This window comes from Rhinoderma darwinii (assembly GCF_050947455.1).
Source record: "Rhinoderma darwinii isolate aRhiDar2 chromosome 3 unlocalized genomic scaffold, aRhiDar2.hap1 SUPER_3_unloc_15, whole genome shotgun sequence".
Taxonomy (NCBI): Eukaryota; Metazoa; Chordata; class Amphibia; order Anura; family Rhinodermatidae; genus Rhinoderma; species Rhinoderma darwinii.
The window spans coordinates 293041-312682 of NW_027461740.1; the positions used below are offsets into that span (position 1 = coordinate 293041).

Sequence of the window (19642 nt, forward strand, 5' to 3'; positions counted from 1 at the left end):
GCAAAAGACTGATCTCATATCTTAGGCTAGCCCCTTAGGTGTAGTTGGCAGAAGTTTTAACAGGCAGGGTACATAAGTTGTGATGGCCGAGTGGTTAAGGCGTTGGATTTGAAATCCAATGGGGTCTCCCTGCACAGGTTCAAGTCCTGTTCACAACGTTCTATTTTAAGAAGAGAACTTCCAGAAACATATTAAAGTTTGTCACCTATAGAAAGAGTTATTTTAATTCCTTCCTCTTTATCACTGATTAATTACATTAATAATAGTGGTTCCAGCTGTGCCCCTGGCTTACAACTCTGAAAAGCGAGCAATATTTAGAGTATAAATCACTATAACTACAGCATCCCATTTGTCCAGACTTTTATTTTCCTCTTGATAAAAACAAATCAGGTTTGTTTTAAAAAAAAAACGTTTATTTGCAAAGTTATGAGCATTTATCTATATATACTAATGTAGCTCTAATAGCCAAATAGGAGATGACTCCTTTTTACTCTGGGCAGCTAATGTTTTCTGTATGACGCTGTCCAATCAGCATACAACTTCTCCCCCTTCCCTGTCCAGCAACACAGTGTGATCATATAGTAAACTGCGTCCATTCCCGACTGTGTTTTCAACAGGTGATATCTTCGGTTCTGTCACAGCTAGAACTGTGATTTTGGTGTCATATGAAAGAGTAGAATCCAGTCTTTCAAATGCCACAAAATCTGCTGTTTTAGGTGGCCCACAGCCCGAGATATGGCTGTTTGAATTGATCCTCCTTCACTGTAGCTTGAGTTTCACAATGTGTGTGAAGCAACTTCATGCTGATAGGACAGCATCAGATGCTGAGAGTCAGCTCCACCTCAGGGGAATTGCTGCTGTTACCTCCCAGATGTCTAATAAAGGCTAAATTACATATTTAGAAAATGCTCATAATTTTGCAAATAATAAACATTTTTTTTACTACAAATCACCCTGTAGTTATCAGCAGCAAAGCACCAATTAGACTAGTTAGGAGTTAGGGACCTGATAAACTGGTAACAGAGTCCCTTTAAGAGCTCTTCAAAAGTTTTTCCCACAATGGATGTTAAGCTTACTGGTCTATAATTACTTTGTATTGAACTTACTACTTATAGAAAACTCAATGACATTCATGGGGTCTCTGTCACCAATGAAAAACCCGATAGATTTTTAATTGCCTATAAAGAATTTGATTCATCATATACTTTAGTTATGTAAACTTAAATAATAAACAAGTGAATAAACTAAAGCAACAAATAGCAAGGCACTGCTGAGATTTGAACTCAGGATCTCCTGTTTACTAGACAGGCGCTTTAACCAACTAAGCCACAGCACCAAAGCACTTTTCTTCTCACGGTGTCCTACCACACAGCTCAGTTCAGAGCAAAAGACTGATCTCATATCTTAGGCTAGCCCCTTAGGTGTAGTTGGCAGAAGTCTTAACAGGCAGGGTACATAAGTTGTGATGGCCGAGTGGTTAAGGCGTTGGATTTGAAATCCAATGGGGTCTCCCTGCACAGGTTCAAGTCCTGTTCACAACGTTCTATTTTAAGAAGAGAACTTCCAGAAACATATTAAAGTTTTTCACCTATAGAAAGAGTTATTTTAATTCCATCCTCTTTATCACTGATTAATTACATTAATAATAGTGGTTCCAGCTGTGCCCCTGGCTTACAACTCTGAAAAGCGAGCAATATTTAGAGTATAAATCACTATAACTACAGCATCCCATTTGTCCAGACTTTTATTTTCCTCTTGATAAAAACAAATCAGGTTGGTTGGACAACTTCTGTCCTTAGTAAATCTCTGCTTGCTGTCAATTATAATACTATTTTCTGTCACATACTCCTGTATATAGTCCCTTAAATGGACTCTGTCACCAGTTTATCAATTCCCAATTTCCTAACTAGCCTAATAGGCGCTATGATGCTGATAACTACAGTGTGATTTGTTGTTTTTTTTTTTTAAAAAAACGTTTATTTGCAAAGTTATGAGCATTTATCTATATATACTAATGTAGCTCTAATAGCCAAATAGGAGATGACTCCTTTTTACTCTGGGCAGCTAATGTTTTCTGTATGACGCTGTCCAATCAGCATACAACTTCTCCCCCTTCCCTGTCCAGCAACACAGTGTGATCATATAGTACACTGCGTCCATTCCCGACTGTGGTTTCAACAGGTGATATCTTCGGTTCTGTCACAGCTAGAACTGTGATTTTGGTGTCATATGAGAGAGTAGAATCCAGTCTTTCAAATGCCACCAAATCTGCTTTTTTTAGGTGGCCCACAGCCCGAGATATGGCTGTTTGAATTGATCCTCCTTCCCTGTAGCTTGAGTTTCACAATGTGTGTGAAGCAACTTCATGCTGATAGGACAGCATCAGATGCTGAGAGTCAGCTCCACCTCAGGAGAATTGCTGCTGTTACCTCCCAGATGTCTAATAAAGGCTAAATTACATATTTAGAAAATGCTCATAATTTTGCAAATAATAAACATTTTTTTTTACTACAAATCACCCTGTAGTTATCAGCAGCAAAGCACCAATTAGACTAGTTAGAAGTTAGGGACCTGATAAACTGGTAACAGAGTCCCTTTAAGAGCTCTTCAAAAGTTTTTTCCCACAATGGATGTTAAGCTTACTGGTCTATAATTACTTTGTATTGGACTTACTACTTATAGAAAACTCAATGACATTCATGGGGTCTCTGTCACCAATGAAAAACCCGATAGATATTTAATTGCCTATAAAGAATTTGATTCATCATATACTTTAGTTATGTAAACTTAAATAATAAACAAGCGAATAAACTAAAGCAACAAATAGCAAGGCACTGCTGAGATTTGAACTCAGGATCTCCTGTTTACTAGACAGGCGCTTTAACCAACTAAGCCACAGCACCAAAGCACTTTTCTTCTCACGGTGTCCTACCACACAGCTCAGTTCAGAGCAAAAGACTGATCTCATATCTTAGGCTAGCCCCTTAGGTGTAGTTGGCAGAAGTTTTAACAGGCAGGGTACATAAGTTGTGATGGCCGAGTGGTTAAGGCGTTGGATTTGAAATCCAATGGGGTCTCCCTGCACAGGTTCAAGTCCTGTTCACAACGTTCTATTTTAAGAAGAGAACTTCCAGAAACATATTAAAGTTTGTCACCTATAGAAAGAGTTATTTTAATTCCTTCCTCTTTATCACTGATTAATTACATTAATAATAGTGGTTCCAGCTGTGCCCCTGGCTTACAACTCTGAAAAGCGAGCAATATTTAGAGTATAAATCACTATAACTACAGCATCCCATTTGTCCAGACTTTTATTTTCCTCTTGATAAAAACAAATCAGGTTGGTTGGACAACTTCTGTCCTTAGTAAATCCCTGCTTGCTGTCAATTATAATACTATTTTCTGTCACATACTCCTGTATATAGTCCCTTAAATGGACTCTGTCACCAGTTTATCAATTCCCAATTTCCTAACTAGCCTAATAGGCGCTATGATGCTGATAACTACAGTGTGATTTGTTTTTTGTTTTAAAAAAAAAACGTTTATTTGCAAAGTTATAAGCATTTATCTATATATACTAATGTAGCTCTAATGGCCAAATAGGAGATGACTCCTTTTTACTCTGGGCAGCTAATGTTTTCTGTATGACGCTGTCCAATCAGCATACAACTTCTCCCCCTTCCCTGTCCAGCAACACAGTGTGATCATATAGTACACTGCGTCCATTCCCGACTGTGTTTTCAACAGGTGATATCTTCGGTTCTGTCACAGCTAGAACTGTGATTTTGGTGTCATATGAAAGAGTAGAATCCAGTCTTTCAAATGCCACCAAATCTGCTTTTTTAGGTGGCCCACAGCCCGAGATATGGCTGTTTGAATTGATCCTCCTTCCCTGTAGCTTGAGTTTCACAATGTGTGTGAAGCAACTTCATGCTGATAGGACAGCATCAGATGCTGAGAGTCAGCTCCACCTCAGGAGAATTGCTGCTGTTACCTCCCAGATGTCTAATAAAGGCTAAATTACATATTTAGAAAATGCTCATAATTTTGCAAATAATAAACATTTTTTTTACTACAAATCACCCTGTAGTTATCAGCAGCAAAGCACCAATTAGACTAGTTAGGAGTTAGGGACCTGATAAACTGGTAACAGAGTCCCTTTAAGAGCTCTTCAAAAGTTTTTCCCACAATGGATGTTAAGCTTACTGGTCTATAATTACTTTGTATTGGACTTACTACTTATAGAAAACTCAATGACATTCATGGGGTCTCTGTCACCAATGAAAACCCCGATAGATATTTAATTGCCTATAAAGAATTTGATTCATCATATACTTTAGTTATGTAAACTTAAATAATAAACAAGCGAATAAACTAAAGCAACAAATAGCAAGGCACTGCTGAGATTTGAACTCAGGATCTCCTGTTTACTAGACAGGCGCTTTAACCAACTAAGCCACAGCACCAAAGCACTTTTCTTCTCACGGTGTCCTACCACACAGCTCAGTTCAGAGCAAAAGACTGATCTCATATCTTAGGCTAGCCCCTTAGGTGTAGTTGGCAGAAGTTTTAACAGGCAGGGTACATAAGTTGTGATGGCCGAGTGGTTAAGGCGTTGGATTTGAAATCCAATGGGGTCTCCCTGCACAGGTTCAAGTCCTGTTCACAACGTTCTGATAGGACAGCATCAGATGCTGAGAGTCAGCTCCACCTCAGGAGAATTGCTGCTGTTACCTCCCAGATGTCTAATAAAGGCTAAATTATATATTTAGAAAATGCTCATAATTTTGCAAATAATAAACATTTTTTTTACTACAAATCACCCTGTAGTTATCAGCAGCAAAGCACCAATTAGACTAGTTAGGAGTTAGGGACCTGATAAACTGGTAACAGAGTCCCTTTAAGAGCTCTTCAAAAGTTTTTCCCACAATGGATGTTAAGCTTACTGGTCTATAATTACTTTGTATTGGACTTACTACTTATAGAAAACTCAATGACATTCATGGGGTCTCTGTCACCAATGAAAAACCCGATAGATATTTAATTGCCTATAAAGAATTTGATTCATCATATACTTTAGTTATGTAAACTTAAATAATAAACAAGCGAATAAACTAAAGCAACAAATAGCAAGGCACTGCTGAGATTTGAACTCAGGATCTCCTGTTTACTAGACAGGCGCTTTAACCAACTAAGCCACAGCACCAAAGCACTTTTCTTCTCACGGTGTCCTACCACACAGCTCAGTTCAGAGCAAAAGACTGATCTCATATCTTAGGCTAGCCCCTTAGGTGTAGTTGGCAGAAGTTTTAACAGGCAGGGTACATAAGTTGTGATGGCCGAGTGGTTAAGGCGTTGGATTTGAAATCCAATGGGGTCTCCCTGCACAGGTTCAAGTCCTGTTCACAACGTTCTATTTTAAGAAGAGAACTTCCAGAAATATATTAAAGTTTGTCACCTATAGAAAGAGTTATTTTAATTCCATCCTCTTTATCACTGATTAATTACATTAATAATAGTGGTTCCAGCTGTGCCCCTGGCTTACAACTCTGAAAAGCGAGCAATATTTAGAGTATAAATCACTATAACTACAGCATCCCATTTGTCCAGACTTTTATTTTCCTCTTGATAAAAACAAATCAGGTTGGTTGGACAACTTCTGTCCTTAGTAAATCTCTGCTTGCTGTCAATTATAATACTATTTTCTGTCACATACTCCTGTATATAGTCCCTTAAATGGACTCTGTCACCAGTTTATCAATTCCCAATTTCCTAACTAGCCTAATAGGCGCTATGATGCTGATAACTACAGTGTGATTTGTTTTTTAAAAAAAAACGTTTATTTGCAAAGTTATGAGCATTTATCTATATATACTAATGTAGCTCTAATGGCCAAATAGGAGATGACTCCTTTTTACTCTGGGCAGCTAATGTTTTCTGTATGACGCTGTCCAATCAGCATACAACTTCTCCCCCTTCCCTGTCCAGCAACACAGTGTGATCATATAGTACACTGCGTCCATTCCCGACTGTGGTTTCAACAGGTGATATCTTCGGTTCTGTCACAGCTAGAACTGTGATTTTGGTGTCATATGAGAGAGTAGAATCCAGTCTTTCAAATGCCACCAAATCTGCTTTTTTAGGTGGCCCACAGCCCGAGATATGGCTGTTTGAATTGATCCTCCTTCCCTGTAGCTTGAGTTTCACAATGTGTGTGAAGCCACTTCATGCTGATAGGACAGCATCAGATGCTGAGTCAGCTCCACCTCAGGAGAATTGCTGCTGTTACCTCCCAGATGTCTAATAAAGGCTAAATTACATATTTAGAAAATGCTCATAATTTTGCAAATAATAAACATTTTTTTTACTACAAATCACCCTGTAGTTATCAGCAGCAAAGCACCAATTAGACTAGTTAGGAGTTAGGGACCTGATAAACTGGTAACAGAGTCCCTTTAAGAGCTCTTCAAAAGTTTTTCCCACAATGGATGTTAAGCTTACTGGTCTATAATTACTTTGTATTGAACTTACTACTTATAGAAAACTCAATGACATTCATGGGGTCTCTGTCACCAATGAAAAACCCGATCGATTTTTAATTGCCTATAAAGAATTTGATTCATCATATACTTTAGTTATGTAAACTTAAATAATAAACAAGTGAATAAACTAAAGCAACAAATAGCAAGGCACTGCTGAGATTTGAACTCAGGATCTCCTGTTTACTAGACAGGCGCTTTAACCAACTAAGCCACAGCACCAAAGCACTTTTCTTCTCACGGTGTCCTACCACACAGCTCAGTTCAGAGCAAAAGGCTGATCTCATATTTTAGGCTAGCCCCTTAGGTGTAGTTGGCAGAAGTCTTAACCGGCAGGGTACATAAGTTGTGATGGCCGAGTGGTTAAGGCGTTGGATTTGAAATCCAATGGGGTCTCCCTGCACAGGTTCAAGTCCTGTTCACAACGTTCTATTTTAAGAAGAGAACTTCCAGAAACATATTAAAGTTTGTCACCTATAGAAAGAGTTATTTTAATTCCATCCTCTTTATCACTGATTAATTACATTAATAATAGTGGTTCCAGCTGTGCCCCTGGCTTACAACTCTGAAAAGCGAGCAATATTTAGAGTATAAATCACTATAACTACAGCATCCCATTTGTCCAGACTTTTATTTTCCTCTTGATAAAAACAAATCAGGTTGGTTGGACAACTTCTGTCCTTAGTAAATCTCTGCTTGCTGTCAATTATAATACTATTTTCTGTCACATACTCCTGTATATAGTCCCTTAAATGGACTCTGTCACCAGTTTATCAATTCCCAATTTCCTAACTAGCCTAATAGGCGCTATGATGCTGATAACTACAGTGTGATTTGTTTTTGTTTTTTTTAAAAAACGTTTATTTGCAAAGTTATGAGCATTTATCTATATATACTAATGTAGCTCTAATAGCCAAATAGGAGATGACTCCTTTTTACTCTGGGCAGCTAATGTTTTCTGTATGACGCTGTCCAATCAGCATACAACTTCTCCCCCTTCCCTGTTCAGCAACACAGTGTGATCATATAGTACACTGCGTCCATTCCCGACTGTGGTTTCAACAGGTGATATCTTCGGTTCTGTCACAGCTAGAACTGTGATTTTGGTGTCATATGAGAGAGTAGAATCCAGTCTTTCAAATGCCACCAAATCTGCTTTTTTAGGTGGCCCACAGCCCGAGATATGGCTGTTTGAATTGATCCTCCTTCCCTGTAGCTTGAGTTTCACAATGTGTGTGAAGCCACTTCATGCTGATAGGACAGCATCAGATGCTGAGTCAGCTCCACCTCAGGAGAATTGCTGCTGTTACCTCCCAGATGTCTAATAAAGGCTAAATTACATATTTAGAAAATGCTCATAATTTTGCAAATAATAAACATTTTTTTTACTACAAATCACCCTGTAGTTATCAGCAGCAAAGCACCAATTAGACTAGTTAGGAGTTAGGGACCTGATAAACTGGTAACAGAGTCCCTTTAAGAGCTCTTCAAAAGTTTTTCCCACAATGGATGTTAAGCTTACTGGTCTATAATTACTTTGTATTGAACTTACTACTTATAGAAAACTCAATGACATTCATGGGGTCTCTGTCACCAATGAAAAACCCGATCGATTTTTAATTGCCTATAAAGAATTTGATTCATCATATACTTTAGTTATGTAAACTTAAATAATAAACAAGTGAATAAACTAAAGCAACAAATAGCAAGGCACTGCTGAGATTTGAACTCAGGATCTCCTGTTTACTAGACAGGCGCTTTAACCAACTAAGCCACAGCACCAAAGCACTTTTCTTCTCACGGTGTCCTACCACACAGCTCAGTTCAGAGCAAAAGGCTGATCTCATATTTTAGGCTAGCCCCTTAGGTGTAGTTGGCAGAAGTCTTAACCGGCAGGGTACATAAGTTGTGATGGCCGAGTGGTTAAGGCGTTGGATTTGAAATCCAATGGGGTCTCCCTGCACAGGTTCAAGTCCTGTTCACAACGTTCTATTTTAAGAAGAGAACTTCCAGAAACATATTAAAGTTTGTCACCTATAGAAAGAGTTATTTTAATTCCATCCTCTTTATCACTGATTAATTACATTAATAATAGTGGTTCCAGCTGTGCCCCTGGCTTACAACTCTGAAAAGCGAGCAATATTTAGAGTATAAATCACTATAACTACAGCATCCCATTTGTCCAGACTTTTATTTTCCTCTTGATAAAAACAAATCAGGTTGGTTGGACAACTTCTGTCCTTAGTAAATCTCTGCTTGCTGTCAATTATAATACTATTTTCTGTCACATACTCCTGTATATAGTCCCTTAAATGGACTCTGTCACCAGTTTATCAATTCCCAATTTCCTAACTAGCCTAATAGGCGCTATGATGCTGATAACTACAGTGTGATTTGTTTTTGTTTTTTTTAAAAAACGTTTATTTGCAAAGTTATGAGCATTTATCTATATATACTAATGTAGCTCTAATAGCCAAATAGGAGATGACTCCTTTTTACTCTGGGCAGCTAATGTTTTCTGTATGACGCTGTCCAATCAGCATACAACTTCTCCCCCTTCCCTGTCCAGCAACACAGTGTGATCATATAGTACACTGCGTCCATTCCCGACTGTGGTTTCAACAGGTGATATCTTCGGTTCTGTCACAGCTAGAACTGTGATTTTGGTGTCATATGAGAGAGTAGAATCCAGTCTTTCAAATGCCACCAAATCTGCTTTTTTAGGTGGCCCACAGCCCGAGATATGGCTGTTTGAATTGATCCTCCTTCCCTGTAGCTTGAGTTTCACAATGTGTGTGAAGCCACTTCATGCTGATAGGACAGCATCAGATGCTGAGTCAGCTCCACCTCAGGAGAATTGCTGCTGTTACCTCCCAGATGTCTAATAAAGGCTAAATTACATATTTAGAAAATGCTCATAATTTTGCAAATAATAAACATTTTTTTTTACTACAAATCACCCTGTAGTTATCAGCAGCAAAGCACCAATTAGACTAGTTAGGAGTTAGGGACCTGATAAACTGGTAACAGAGTCCCTTTAAGAGCTCTTCAAAAGTTTTTCCCACAATGGATGTTAAGCTTACTGGTCTATAATTACTTTGTATTGGACTTACTACTTATAGAAAACTCAATGACATTCATGGGGTCTCTGTCACCAATGAAAAACCCGATAGATATTTAATTGCCTATAAAGAATTTGATTCATCATATACTTTAGTTATGTAAACTTAAATAATAAACAAGTGAATAAACTAAAGCAACAAATAGCAAGGCACTGCTGAGATTTGAACTCAGGATCTCCTCTTTACTAGACAGGCGCTTTAACCAACTAAGCCACAGCACCAAAGCACTTTTCTTCTCACGGTGTCCTACCACACAGCTCAGTTCAGAGCAAAAGACTGATCTCATATCTTAGGCTAGCCCCTTAGGTGTAGTTGGCAGAAGTTTTAACAGGCAGGGTACATAAGTTGTGATGGCCGAGTGGTTAAGGCGTTGGATTTGAAATCCAATGGGGTCTCCCTGCACAGGTTCAAGTCCTGTTCACAACGTTCTATTTTAAGAAGAGAACTTCCAGAAATATATTAAAGTTTGTCACCTATAGAAAGAGTTATTTTAATTCCATCCTCTTTATCACTGATTAATTACATTAATAATAGTGGTTCCAGCTGTGCCCCTGGCTTACAACTCTGAAAAGCGAGCAATATTTAGAGTATAAATCACTATAACTACAGCATCCCATTTGTCCAGACTTTTATTTTCCTCTTGATAAAAACAAATCAGGTTGGTTGGACAACTTCTGTCCTTAGTAAATCTCTGCTTGCTGTCAATTATAATACTATTTTCTGTCACATACTCCTGTATATAGTCCCTTAAATGGACTCTGTCACCAGTTTATCAATTCCCAATTTCCTAACTAGCCTAATAGGCGCTATGATGCTGATAACTACAGTGTGATTTGTTTTTTTTTTTTTAAAAAAATACGTTTATTTGCAAAGTTATGAGCATTTATCTATATATACTAATGTAGCTCTAATGGCCAAATAGGAGATGACTCCTTTTTACTCTGGGCAGCTAATGTTTTCTGTATGACGCTGTCCAATCAGCATACAACTTCTCCCCCTTCCCTGTCCAGCAACACAGTGTGATCATATAGTACACTGCGTCCATTCCCGACTGTGGTTTCAACAGGTGATATCTTCGGTTCTGTCACAGCTAGAACTGTGATTTTGGTGTCATATGAGAGAGTAGAATCCAGTCTTTCAAATGCCACCAAATCTGCTTTTTTAGGTGGCCCACAGCCCGAGATATGGCTGTTTGAATTGATCCTCCTTCCCTGTAGCTTGAGTTTCACAATGTGTGTGAAGCCACTTCATGCTGATAGGACAGCATCAGATGCTGAGTCAGCTCCACCTCAGGAGAATTGCTGCTGTTACCTCCCAGATGTCTAATAAAGGCTAAATTACATATTTAGAAAATGCTCATAATTTTGCAAATAATAAACATTTTTTTTACTACAAATCACCCTGTAGTTATCAGCAGCAAAGCACCAATTAGACTAGTTAGGAGTTAGGGACCTGATAAACTGGTAACAGAGTCCCTTTAAGAGCTCTTCAAAAGTTTTTCCCACAATGGATGTTAAGCTTACTGGTCTATAATTACTTTGTATTGAACTTACTACTTATAGAAAACTCAATGACATTCATGGGGTCTCTGTCACCAATGAAAAACCCGATCGATTTTTAATTGCCTATAAAGAATTTGATTCATCATATACTTTAGTTATGTAAACTTAAATAATAAACAAGTGAATAAACTAAAGCAACAAATAGCAAGGCACTGCTGAGATTTGAACTCAGGATCTCCTGTTTACTAGACAGGCGCTTTAACCAACTAAGCCACAGCACCAAAGCACTTTTCTTCTCACGGTGTCCTACCACACAGCTCAGTTCAGAGCAAAAGGCTGATCTCATATTTTAGGCTAGCCCCTTAGGTGTAGTTGGCAGAAGTCTTAACCGGCAGGGTACATAAGTTGTGATGGCCGAGTGGTTAAGGCATTGGATTTGAAATCCAATGGGGTCTCCCTGCACAGGTTCAAGTCTTGTTCACAACGTTCTATTTTAAGAAGAGAACTTCCAGAAACATATTAAAGTTTGTCACCTATAGAAAGAGTTATTTTAATTCCATCCTCTTTATCACTGATTAATTACATTAATAATAGTGGTTCCAGCTGTGCCCCTGGCTTACAACTCTGAAAAGCGAGCAATATTTAGAGTATAAATCACTATAACTACAGCATCCCATTTGTCCAGACTTTTATTTTCCTCTTGATAAAAACAAATCAGGTTGGTTGGACAACTTCTGTCCTTAGTAAATCTCTGCTTGCTGTCAATTATAATACTATTTTCTGTCACATACTCCTGTATATAGTCCCTTAAATGGACTCTGTCACCAGTTTATCAATTCCCAATTTCCTAACTAGCCTAATAGGCGCTATGATGCTGATAACTACAGTGTGATTTGTTTTTTTTTTTTTTAAAAAACGTTTATTTGCAAAGTTATGAGCATTTATCTATATATACTAATGTAGCTCTAATAGCCAAATAGGAGATGACTCCTTTTTACTCTGGGCAGCTAATGTTTTCTGTATGACGCTGTCCAATCAGCATACAACTTCTCCCCCTTCCCTGTTCAGCAACACAGTGTGATCATATAGTACACTGCGTCCATTCCCGACTGTGGTTTCAACAGGTGATATCTTCGGTTCTGTCACAGCTAGAACTGTGATTTTGGTGTCATATGAGAGAGTAGAATCCAGTCTTTCAAATGCCACCAAATCTGCTTTTTTAGGTGGCCCACAGCCCGAGATATGGCTGTTTGAATTGATCCTCCTTCCCTGTAGCTTGAGTTTCACAATGTGTGTGAAGCCACTTCATGCTGATAGGACAGCATCAGATGCTGAGTCAGCTCCACCTCAGGAGAATTGCTGCTGTTACCTCCCAGATGTCTAATAAAGGCTAAATTACATATTTAGAAAATGCTCATAATTTTGCAAATAATAAACATTTTTTTTACTACAAATCACCCTGTAGTTATCAGCAGCAAAGCACCAATTAGACTAGTTAGGAGTTAGGGACCTGATAAACTGGTAACAGAGTCCCTTTAAGAGCTCTTCAAAAGTTTTTCCCACAATGGATGTTAAGCTTACTGGTCTATAATTACTTTGTATTGAACTTACTACTTATAGAAAACTCAATGACATTCATGGGGTCTCTGTCACCAATGAAAAACCCGATCGATTTTTAATTGCCTATAAAGAATTTGATTCATCATATACTTTAGTTATGTAAACTTAAATAATAAACAAGTGAATAAACTAAAGCAACAAATAGCAAGGCACTGCTGAGATTTGAACTCAGGATCTCCTGTTTACTAGACAGGCGCTTTAACCAACTAAGCCACAGCACCAAAGCACTTTTCTTCTCACGGTGTCCTACCACACAGCTCAGTTCAGAGCAAAAGGCTGATCTCATATTTTAGGCTAGCCCCTTAGGTGTAGTTGGCAGAAGTCTTAACCGGCAGGGTACATAAGTTGTGATGGCCGAGTGGTTAAGGCGTTGGATTTGAAATCCAATGGGGTCTCCCTGCACAGGTTCAAGTCCTGTTCACAACGTTCTATTTTAAGAAGAGAACTTCCAGAAACATATTAAAGTTTGTCACCTATAGAAAGAGTTATTTTAATTCCATCCTCTTTATCACTGATTAATTACATTAATAATAGTGGTTCCAGCTGTGCCCCTGGCTTACAACTCTGAAAAGCGAGCAATATTTAGAGTATAAATCACTATAACTACAGCATCCCATTTGTCCAGACTTTTATTTTCCTCTTGATAAAAACAAATCAGGTTGGTTGGACAACTTCTGTCCTTAGTAAATCTCTGCTTGCTGTCAATTATAATACTATTTTCTGTCACATACTCCTGTATATAGTCCCTTAAATGGACTCTGTCACCAGTTTATCAATTCCCAATTTCCTAACTAGCCTAATAGGCGCTATGATGCTGATAACTACAGTGTGATTTGTTTTTTTTTTTTTTAAAAAACGTTTATTTGCAAAGTTATGAGCATTTATCTATATATACTAATGTAGCTCTAATAGCCAAATAGGAGATGACTCCTTTTTACTCTGGGCAGCTAATGTTTTCTGTATGACGCTGTCCAATCAGCATACAACTTCTCCCCCTTCCCTGTTCAGCAACACAGTGTGATCATATAGTACACTGCGTCCATTCCCGACTGTGGTTTCAACAGGTGATATCTTCGGTTCTGTCACAGCTAGAACTGTGATTTTGGTGTCATATGAAAGAGTAGAATCCAGTCTTTCAAATGCCACCAAATCTGCTTTTTAGGTGGCCCACAGCCCGAGATATGGCTGTTTGAATTGATCCTCCTTCCCTGTAGCTTGAGTTTCACAATGTGTGTGAAGCAGCTTCATGCTGATAGGACAGCATCAGATGCTGAGAGTCAGCTCCACCTCAGGAGAATTGCTGCTGTTACCTTCCAAATGTCTAATAAAGGCTAAATTACATATTTAGAAAATGCTCATAATTTTGCAAATAATAAACATTTTTTTTACTACAAATCACCCTGTAGTTATCAGCAGCAAAGCACCAATTAGACTAGTTAGGAGTTAGGGACCTGATAAACTGGTAACAGAGTCCCTTTAAGAGCTCTTCAAAAGTTTTTCCCACAATGGATGTTAAGCTTACTGGTCTATAATTACTTTGTATTGAACTTACTATTATAGAAAACTCAATGACATTCATGGGGTCACTGTCACCAATGAAAAACCCGATAGATTTTTAATTGCCTATAAAGAATTTGATTCATCATATACTTTAGTTATGTAAACTTAAATAATAAACAAGTGAATAAACTAAAGCAACAAATAGCAAGGCACTGCTGAGATTTGAACTCAGGATCTCCTGTTTACTAGACAGGCGCTTTAACCAACTAAGCCACAGCACCAAAGCACTTTTCTTCTCACGGTGTCCTACCACACAGCTCAGTTTAGAGCAAAAGACTGATCTCATATTTTAGGCTAGCCCCTTAGGTGTAGTTGCCAGAAGTCTTAACAGTCAGGGTACATAAGTTGTGATGGCCGAGTGGTTAAGGCGTTGGATTTGAAATCCAATGGGGTCTCCCTGCACAGGTTCAAGTCCTGTTCACAACGTTCTATTTTAAGAAGAGAACTTCCAGAAACATATTAAAGTTTGTCACCTATAGAAAGAGTTATTTTAATTCCATCCTCTTTATCACTGATTAATTACATTAATAATAGTGGTTCCAGCTGTGCCCCTGGCTTACAACTCTGAAAAGCGAGCAATATTTAGAGTATAAATCACTATAACCACAGCATCCCATTTGTCCAGACTTTTATTTTCCTCTTGATAAAAACAAATCAGGTTGCTTGGACAACTTCTGTCCTTAGTAAATCTCTGCTTGCTGTCAATTATAATACTATTTTCTGTCACATACTCCTGTATATAGTCCCTTAAATGGACTCTGTCACCAGTTTATCAATTCCCAATTTCCTAACTAGCCTAATAGGCGCTATGATGCTGATAACTACAGTGTGATTTGTTGTTTTTTTTAAAAAAACATTTATTTGCAAAGTTATGAGCATTTATTTATATATACTAATGTAGCTCTAATAGCCAAATAGGAGATGACTCCTTTTTACTCTGGGCAGCTAATGTTTTCTGTATGATGCTGTCCAATCAGCATACAACTTCTCCCCCTTCCCTGTCCAGCAACACAGTGTGATCATATAGTACACTGCGTCCATTCCCGACTGTGTTTTCAACAGGTGATATCTTCGGTTCTGTCACAGCTAGAACTGTGATTTTGGTGTCATATGAAAGAGTAGAATCCAGTCTTTCAAATGCCACCAAATCTGCTTTTTTAGGTGGCCCACAGCCCGAGATATGGCTGTTTGAATTGATCCTCCTTCCCTGTAGCTTGAGTTTCACAATGTGTGTGAAGCAACTTCATGCTGATAGGACAGCATCAGATGCTGAGAGTCAGCTCCACCTCAGGAGAATTGCTGCTGTTACCTCCCAGATGTCTAATAAAGGCTAAATTACATATTTAGAAAATGCTCATAATTTTGCAAATAATAAACATTTTTTTTACTACAAATCACCCTGTAGTTATCAGCAGCAAAGCACCAATTAGACTAGTTAGGAGTTAGGGACCTGATAAACTGGTAACAGAGTCCCTTTAAGAGCTCTTCAAAAGTTTTTCCCACAATGGATGTTAAGCTTACTGGTCTATAATTACTTTGTATTGAACTTACTACTTATAGAAAACTCAATGACATTCATGGGGTCTCTGTCACCAATGAAAAACCCGATAGATTTTTAATTGCCTATAAAGAATTTGATTCATCATATACTTTAGTTATGTAAACTTAAATAATAAACAAGTGAATAAACTAAAGCAACAAATAGCAAGGCACTGCTGAGATTTGAACTCAGGATCTCCTGTTTACTAGACAGGCGCTTTAACCAACTAAGCCACAGCACCAAAGCACTTTTCTTCTCACGGTGTCCTACCACACAGCTCAGTTTAGAGCAAAAGACTGATCTCATATTTTAGGCTAGCCCCTTAGGTGTAGTTGCCAGAAGTCTTAACAGTCAGGGTACATAAGTTGTGATGGGCGAGTGGTTAAGGCGTTGGATTTGAAATCCAATGGGGTCTCCCTGCACAGGTTCAAGTCCTGTTCACAACGTTCTATTTTAAGAAGAGAACTTCCAGAAACATATTAAAGTTTGTCACCTATAGAAAGAGTTCTTTTAATTCCATCCTCTTTATCACTGATTAATTACATTAATAATAGTGGTTCCAGCTGTGCCCCTGGCTTACAACTCTGAAAAGCGAGCAATATTTAGAGTATAAATCACTATAACTACATCATCCCATTTGTCCAGACTTTTATTTTCCTCTTGATAAAAACAAATCAGGTTGGTTGGACAACTTCTGTCCTTAGTAAATCTCTGCTTGCTGTCAATTATAATACTATTTTCTGTCACATACTCCTGTATATAGACCCTTAAATGGACTCTGTCACCAGTTTATCAATTCCCAATTTCCTAACTAGCCTAATAGGCGCTATGATGCTGATAACTACAGTGTGATTTGTTGTTTTTTTTAAAAAAACATTTATTTGCAAAGTTATGAGCATTTATTTATATATACTAATGTAGCTCTAATAGCCAAATAGGAGATGACTCCTTTTTACTCTGGGCAGCTAATGTTTTCTGTATGACGCTGTCCAATCAGCATACAACTTCTCCCCCTTCCCTGTCCAGCAACACAGTGTGATCATATAGTACACTGCGTCCATTCCCGACTGTGTTTTCAACAGGTGATATCTTCGGTTCTGTCACAGCTAGAACTGTGATTTTGGTGTCATATGAAAGAGTAGAATCCAGTCTTTCAAATGCCACCAAATCTGCTTTTTAGGTGGCCCACAGCCCGAGCTATGGCTGTTTGAATTGATCCCCCTTCCCTGTAGCTTGAGTTTCACAATGTGTGTGAAGCAGCTTCATGCTGATAGGACAGCATCAGATGCTGAGAGTCAGCTCCACCTCAGGAGAATTGCTGCTGTTACCTCCCAGATGTCTAATAAAGGCTAAATTACATATTTAGAAAATGCTCATAATTTTGCAAATAATAAACATTTTTTTTACTACAAATCACCCTGTAGTTATCAGCAGCAAAGCACCAATTAGACTAGTTAGGAGTTAGGGACCTGATAAACTGGTAACAGAGTCCCTTTAAGAGCTCTTCAAAAGTTTTTCCCACAATGGATGTTAAGCTTACTGGTCTATAATTACTTTGTATTGAACTTACTACTTATAGAAAACTCAATGACATTCATGGGGTCTCTGTCACCAATGAAAAACCCGATAGATTTTTAATTGCCTATAAAGAATTTGATTCATCATATACTTTAGTTATGTAAACTTAAATAATAAACAAGTGAATAAACTAAAGCAACAAATAGCAAGGCACTGCTGAGATTTGAACTCAGGATCTCCTGTTTACTAGACAGGCGCTTTAACCAACTAAGCCACAGCACCAAAGCACTTTTCTTCTCACGGTGTCCTACCACACAGCTCAGTTTAGAGCAAAAGACTGATCTCATATTTTAGGCTAGCCCCTTAGGTGTAGTTGCCAGAAGTCTTAACAGTCAGGGTACATAAGTTGTGATGGCCGAGTGGTTAAGGCGTTGGATTTGAAATCCAATGGGGTCTCCCTGCACAGGTTCAAGTCCTGTTCACAACGTTCTATTTTAAGAAGAGAACTTCCAGAAACATATTAAAGTTTGTCACCTATAGAAAGAGTTATTTTAATTCCATCCTCTTTATCACTGATTAATTACATTAATAATAGTGGTTCCAGCTGTGCCCCTGGCTTACAACTCTGAAAAGCGAGCAATATTTAGAGTATAAATCACTATAACCACAGCATCCCATTTGTCCAGACTTTTATTTTCCTCTTGATAAAAACAAATCAGGTTGCTTGGACAACTTCTGTCCTTAGTAAATCTCTGCTTGCTGTCAATTATAATACTATTTTCTGTCACATACTCCTGTATATAGTCCCTTAAATGGACTCTGTCACCAGTTTATCAATTCCCAATTTCCTAACTAGCCTAATAGGCGCTATGATGCTGATAACTACAGTGTGATTTGTTGTTTTTTTTAAAAAAACATTTATTTGCAAAGTTATGAGCATTTATTTATATATACTAATGTAGCTCTAATAGCCAAATAGGAGATGACTCCTTTTTACTCTGGGCAGCTAATGTTTTCTGTATGATGCTGTCCAATCAGCATACAACTTCTCCCCCTTCCCTGTCCAGCAACACAGTGTGATCATATAGTACACTGCGTCCATTCCCGACTGTGTTTTCAACAGGTGATATCTTCGGTTCTGTCACAGCTAGAACTGTGATTTTGGTGTCATATGAAAGAGTAGAATCCAGTCTTTCAAATGCCACCAAATCTGCTTTTTTAGGTGGCCCACAGCCCGAGATATGGCTGTTTGAATTGATCCTCCTTCCCTGTAGCTTGAGTTTCACAATGTGTGTGAAGCAACTTCATGCTGATAGGACAGCATCAGATACTGAGAGTCAGCTCCACCTCAGGAGAATTGCTGCTGTTACCTCCCAGATGTCTAATAAAGGCTAAATTACATATTTAGAAATTGCTCATAATTTTGCAAATAATAAACATTTTTTTTACTACAAATCACCCTGTAGTTATCAGCAGCAAAGCACCAATTAGACTAGTTAGGAGTTAGGGACCTGATAAACTGGTAACAAAGTCCCTTTAAGAGCTCTTCAAAAGTTTTTCCCACAATGGATGTTAAGCTTACTGGTCTATAATTACTTTGTATTGAACTTACTACTTATAGAAAACTCAATGACATTCATGGGGTCTCTGTCACCAATGAAAAACCCGATAGATTTTTAATTGCCTATAAAGAATTTGATTCATCATATACTTTAGTTATGTAAACTTAAATAATAAACAAGTGAATAAACTAAAGCAACAAATAGCAAGGCACTGCTGAGATTTGAACTCAGGATCTCCTGTTTACTAGACAGGCGCTTTAACCAACTAAGCCACAGCACCAAAGCACTTTTCTTCTCACGGTGTCCTACCACACAGCTCAGTTTAGAGCAAAAGACTGATCTCATATTTTAGGCTAGCCCCTTAGGTGTAGTTGCCAGAAGTCTTAACAGTCAGGGTACATAAGTTGTGATGGGCGAGTGGTTAAGGCGTTGGATTTGAAATCCAATGGGGTCTCCCTGCACAGGTTCAAGTCCTGTTCACAACGTTCTATTTTAAGAAGAGAACTTCCAGAAACATATTAAAGTTTGTCACCTATAGAAAGAGTTATTTTAATTCCATCCTCTTTATCACTGATTAATTACATTAATAATAGTGGTTCCAGCTGTGCCCCTGGCTTACAACTCTGAAAAGCGAGCAATATTTAGAGTATAAATCACTATAACTACATCATCCCATTTG

The 19642-nt window shown here is 38.1% G+C and overlaps 23 non-coding genes across 23 annotated transcripts; 11 read left to right on the plus strand and 12 right to left on the minus strand.

Annotated features, from left to right (window-relative positions):
• The first annotated feature begins 76 nt into the window (after positions 1-76).
• Positions 77-158, plus strand: TRNAS-UGA (transfer RNA serine (anticodon UGA)). Its single transcript has one exon. It is a non-coding gene; the product is annotated as a tRNA-Ser (tRNA).
• Positions 159-1262: 1104 nt separating this feature from the next.
• TRNAT-AGU (transfer RNA threonine (anticodon AGU)) lies at positions 1263-1336 on the minus strand. The gene has a single exon. It is a non-coding gene; the product is annotated as a tRNA-Thr (tRNA).
• Positions 1337-1459: 123 nt separating this feature from the next.
• On the plus strand, positions 1460-1541 carry TRNAS-UGA (transfer RNA serine (anticodon UGA)). Its single transcript has one exon. It is a non-coding gene; the product is annotated as a tRNA-Ser (tRNA).
• Positions 1542-2829: 1288 nt separating this feature from the next.
• TRNAT-AGU (transfer RNA threonine (anticodon AGU)) lies at positions 2830-2903 on the minus strand. The gene has a single exon. It is a non-coding gene; the product is annotated as a tRNA-Thr (tRNA).
• A 123-nt stretch (positions 2904-3026) lies between these two features.
• Positions 3027-3108, plus strand: TRNAS-UGA (transfer RNA serine (anticodon UGA)). The gene has a single exon. It is a non-coding gene; the product is annotated as a tRNA-Ser (tRNA).
• Positions 3109-4392: 1284 nt separating this feature from the next.
• TRNAT-AGU (transfer RNA threonine (anticodon AGU)) lies at positions 4393-4466 on the minus strand. The gene has a single exon. It is a non-coding gene; the product is annotated as a tRNA-Thr (tRNA).
• A 123-nt stretch (positions 4467-4589) lies between these two features.
• On the plus strand, positions 4590-4671 carry TRNAS-UGA (transfer RNA serine (anticodon UGA)). Its single transcript has one exon. It is a non-coding gene; the product is annotated as a tRNA-Ser (tRNA).
• Positions 4672-5132: 461 nt separating this feature from the next.
• Positions 5133-5206, minus strand: TRNAT-AGU (transfer RNA threonine (anticodon AGU)). The gene has a single exon. It is a non-coding gene; the product is annotated as a tRNA-Thr (tRNA).
• A 123-nt stretch (positions 5207-5329) lies between these two features.
• On the plus strand, positions 5330-5411 carry TRNAS-UGA (transfer RNA serine (anticodon UGA)). The gene has a single exon. It is a non-coding gene; the product is annotated as a tRNA-Ser (tRNA).
• A 1276-nt stretch (positions 5412-6687) lies between these two features.
• TRNAT-AGU (transfer RNA threonine (anticodon AGU)) lies at positions 6688-6761 on the minus strand. Its single transcript has one exon. It is a non-coding gene; the product is annotated as a tRNA-Thr (tRNA).
• Positions 6762-6884: 123 nt separating this feature from the next.
• TRNAS-UGA (transfer RNA serine (anticodon UGA)) lies at positions 6885-6966 on the plus strand. The gene has a single exon. It is a non-coding gene; the product is annotated as a tRNA-Ser (tRNA).
• Positions 6967-8247: 1281 nt separating this feature from the next.
• On the minus strand, positions 8248-8321 carry TRNAT-AGU (transfer RNA threonine (anticodon AGU)). The gene has a single exon. It is a non-coding gene; the product is annotated as a tRNA-Thr (tRNA).
• Positions 8322-8444: 123 nt separating this feature from the next.
• On the plus strand, positions 8445-8526 carry TRNAS-UGA (transfer RNA serine (anticodon UGA)). The gene has a single exon. It is a non-coding gene; the product is annotated as a tRNA-Ser (tRNA).
• Positions 8527-10005: 1479 nt separating this feature from the next.
• On the plus strand, positions 10006-10087 carry TRNAS-UGA (transfer RNA serine (anticodon UGA)). Its single transcript has one exon. It is a non-coding gene; the product is annotated as a tRNA-Ser (tRNA).
• Positions 10088-11370: 1283 nt separating this feature from the next.
• Positions 11371-11444, minus strand: TRNAT-AGU (transfer RNA threonine (anticodon AGU)). Its single transcript has one exon. It is a non-coding gene; the product is annotated as a tRNA-Thr (tRNA).
• A 1486-nt stretch (positions 11445-12930) lies between these two features.
• On the minus strand, positions 12931-13004 carry TRNAT-AGU (transfer RNA threonine (anticodon AGU)). Its single transcript has one exon. It is a non-coding gene; the product is annotated as a tRNA-Thr (tRNA).
• Positions 13005-13127: 123 nt separating this feature from the next.
• On the plus strand, positions 13128-13209 carry TRNAS-UGA (transfer RNA serine (anticodon UGA)). The gene has a single exon. It is a non-coding gene; the product is annotated as a tRNA-Ser (tRNA).
• A 1281-nt stretch (positions 13210-14490) lies between these two features.
• TRNAT-AGU (transfer RNA threonine (anticodon AGU)) lies at positions 14491-14564 on the minus strand. Its single transcript has one exon. It is a non-coding gene; the product is annotated as a tRNA-Thr (tRNA).
• Positions 14565-14687: 123 nt separating this feature from the next.
• TRNAS-UGA (transfer RNA serine (anticodon UGA)) lies at positions 14688-14769 on the plus strand. The gene has a single exon. It is a non-coding gene; the product is annotated as a tRNA-Ser (tRNA).
• Positions 14770-16050: 1281 nt separating this feature from the next.
• TRNAT-AGU (transfer RNA threonine (anticodon AGU)) lies at positions 16051-16124 on the minus strand. The gene has a single exon. It is a non-coding gene; the product is annotated as a tRNA-Thr (tRNA).
• A 1485-nt stretch (positions 16125-17609) lies between these two features.
• On the minus strand, positions 17610-17683 carry TRNAT-AGU (transfer RNA threonine (anticodon AGU)). The gene has a single exon. It is a non-coding gene; the product is annotated as a tRNA-Thr (tRNA).
• A 123-nt stretch (positions 17684-17806) lies between these two features.
• TRNAS-UGA (transfer RNA serine (anticodon UGA)) lies at positions 17807-17888 on the plus strand. Its single transcript has one exon. It is a non-coding gene; the product is annotated as a tRNA-Ser (tRNA).
• Positions 17889-19169: 1281 nt separating this feature from the next.
• TRNAT-AGU (transfer RNA threonine (anticodon AGU)) lies at positions 19170-19243 on the minus strand. Its single transcript has one exon. It is a non-coding gene; the product is annotated as a tRNA-Thr (tRNA).
• Positions 19244-19642: the final 399 nt, after the last annotated feature.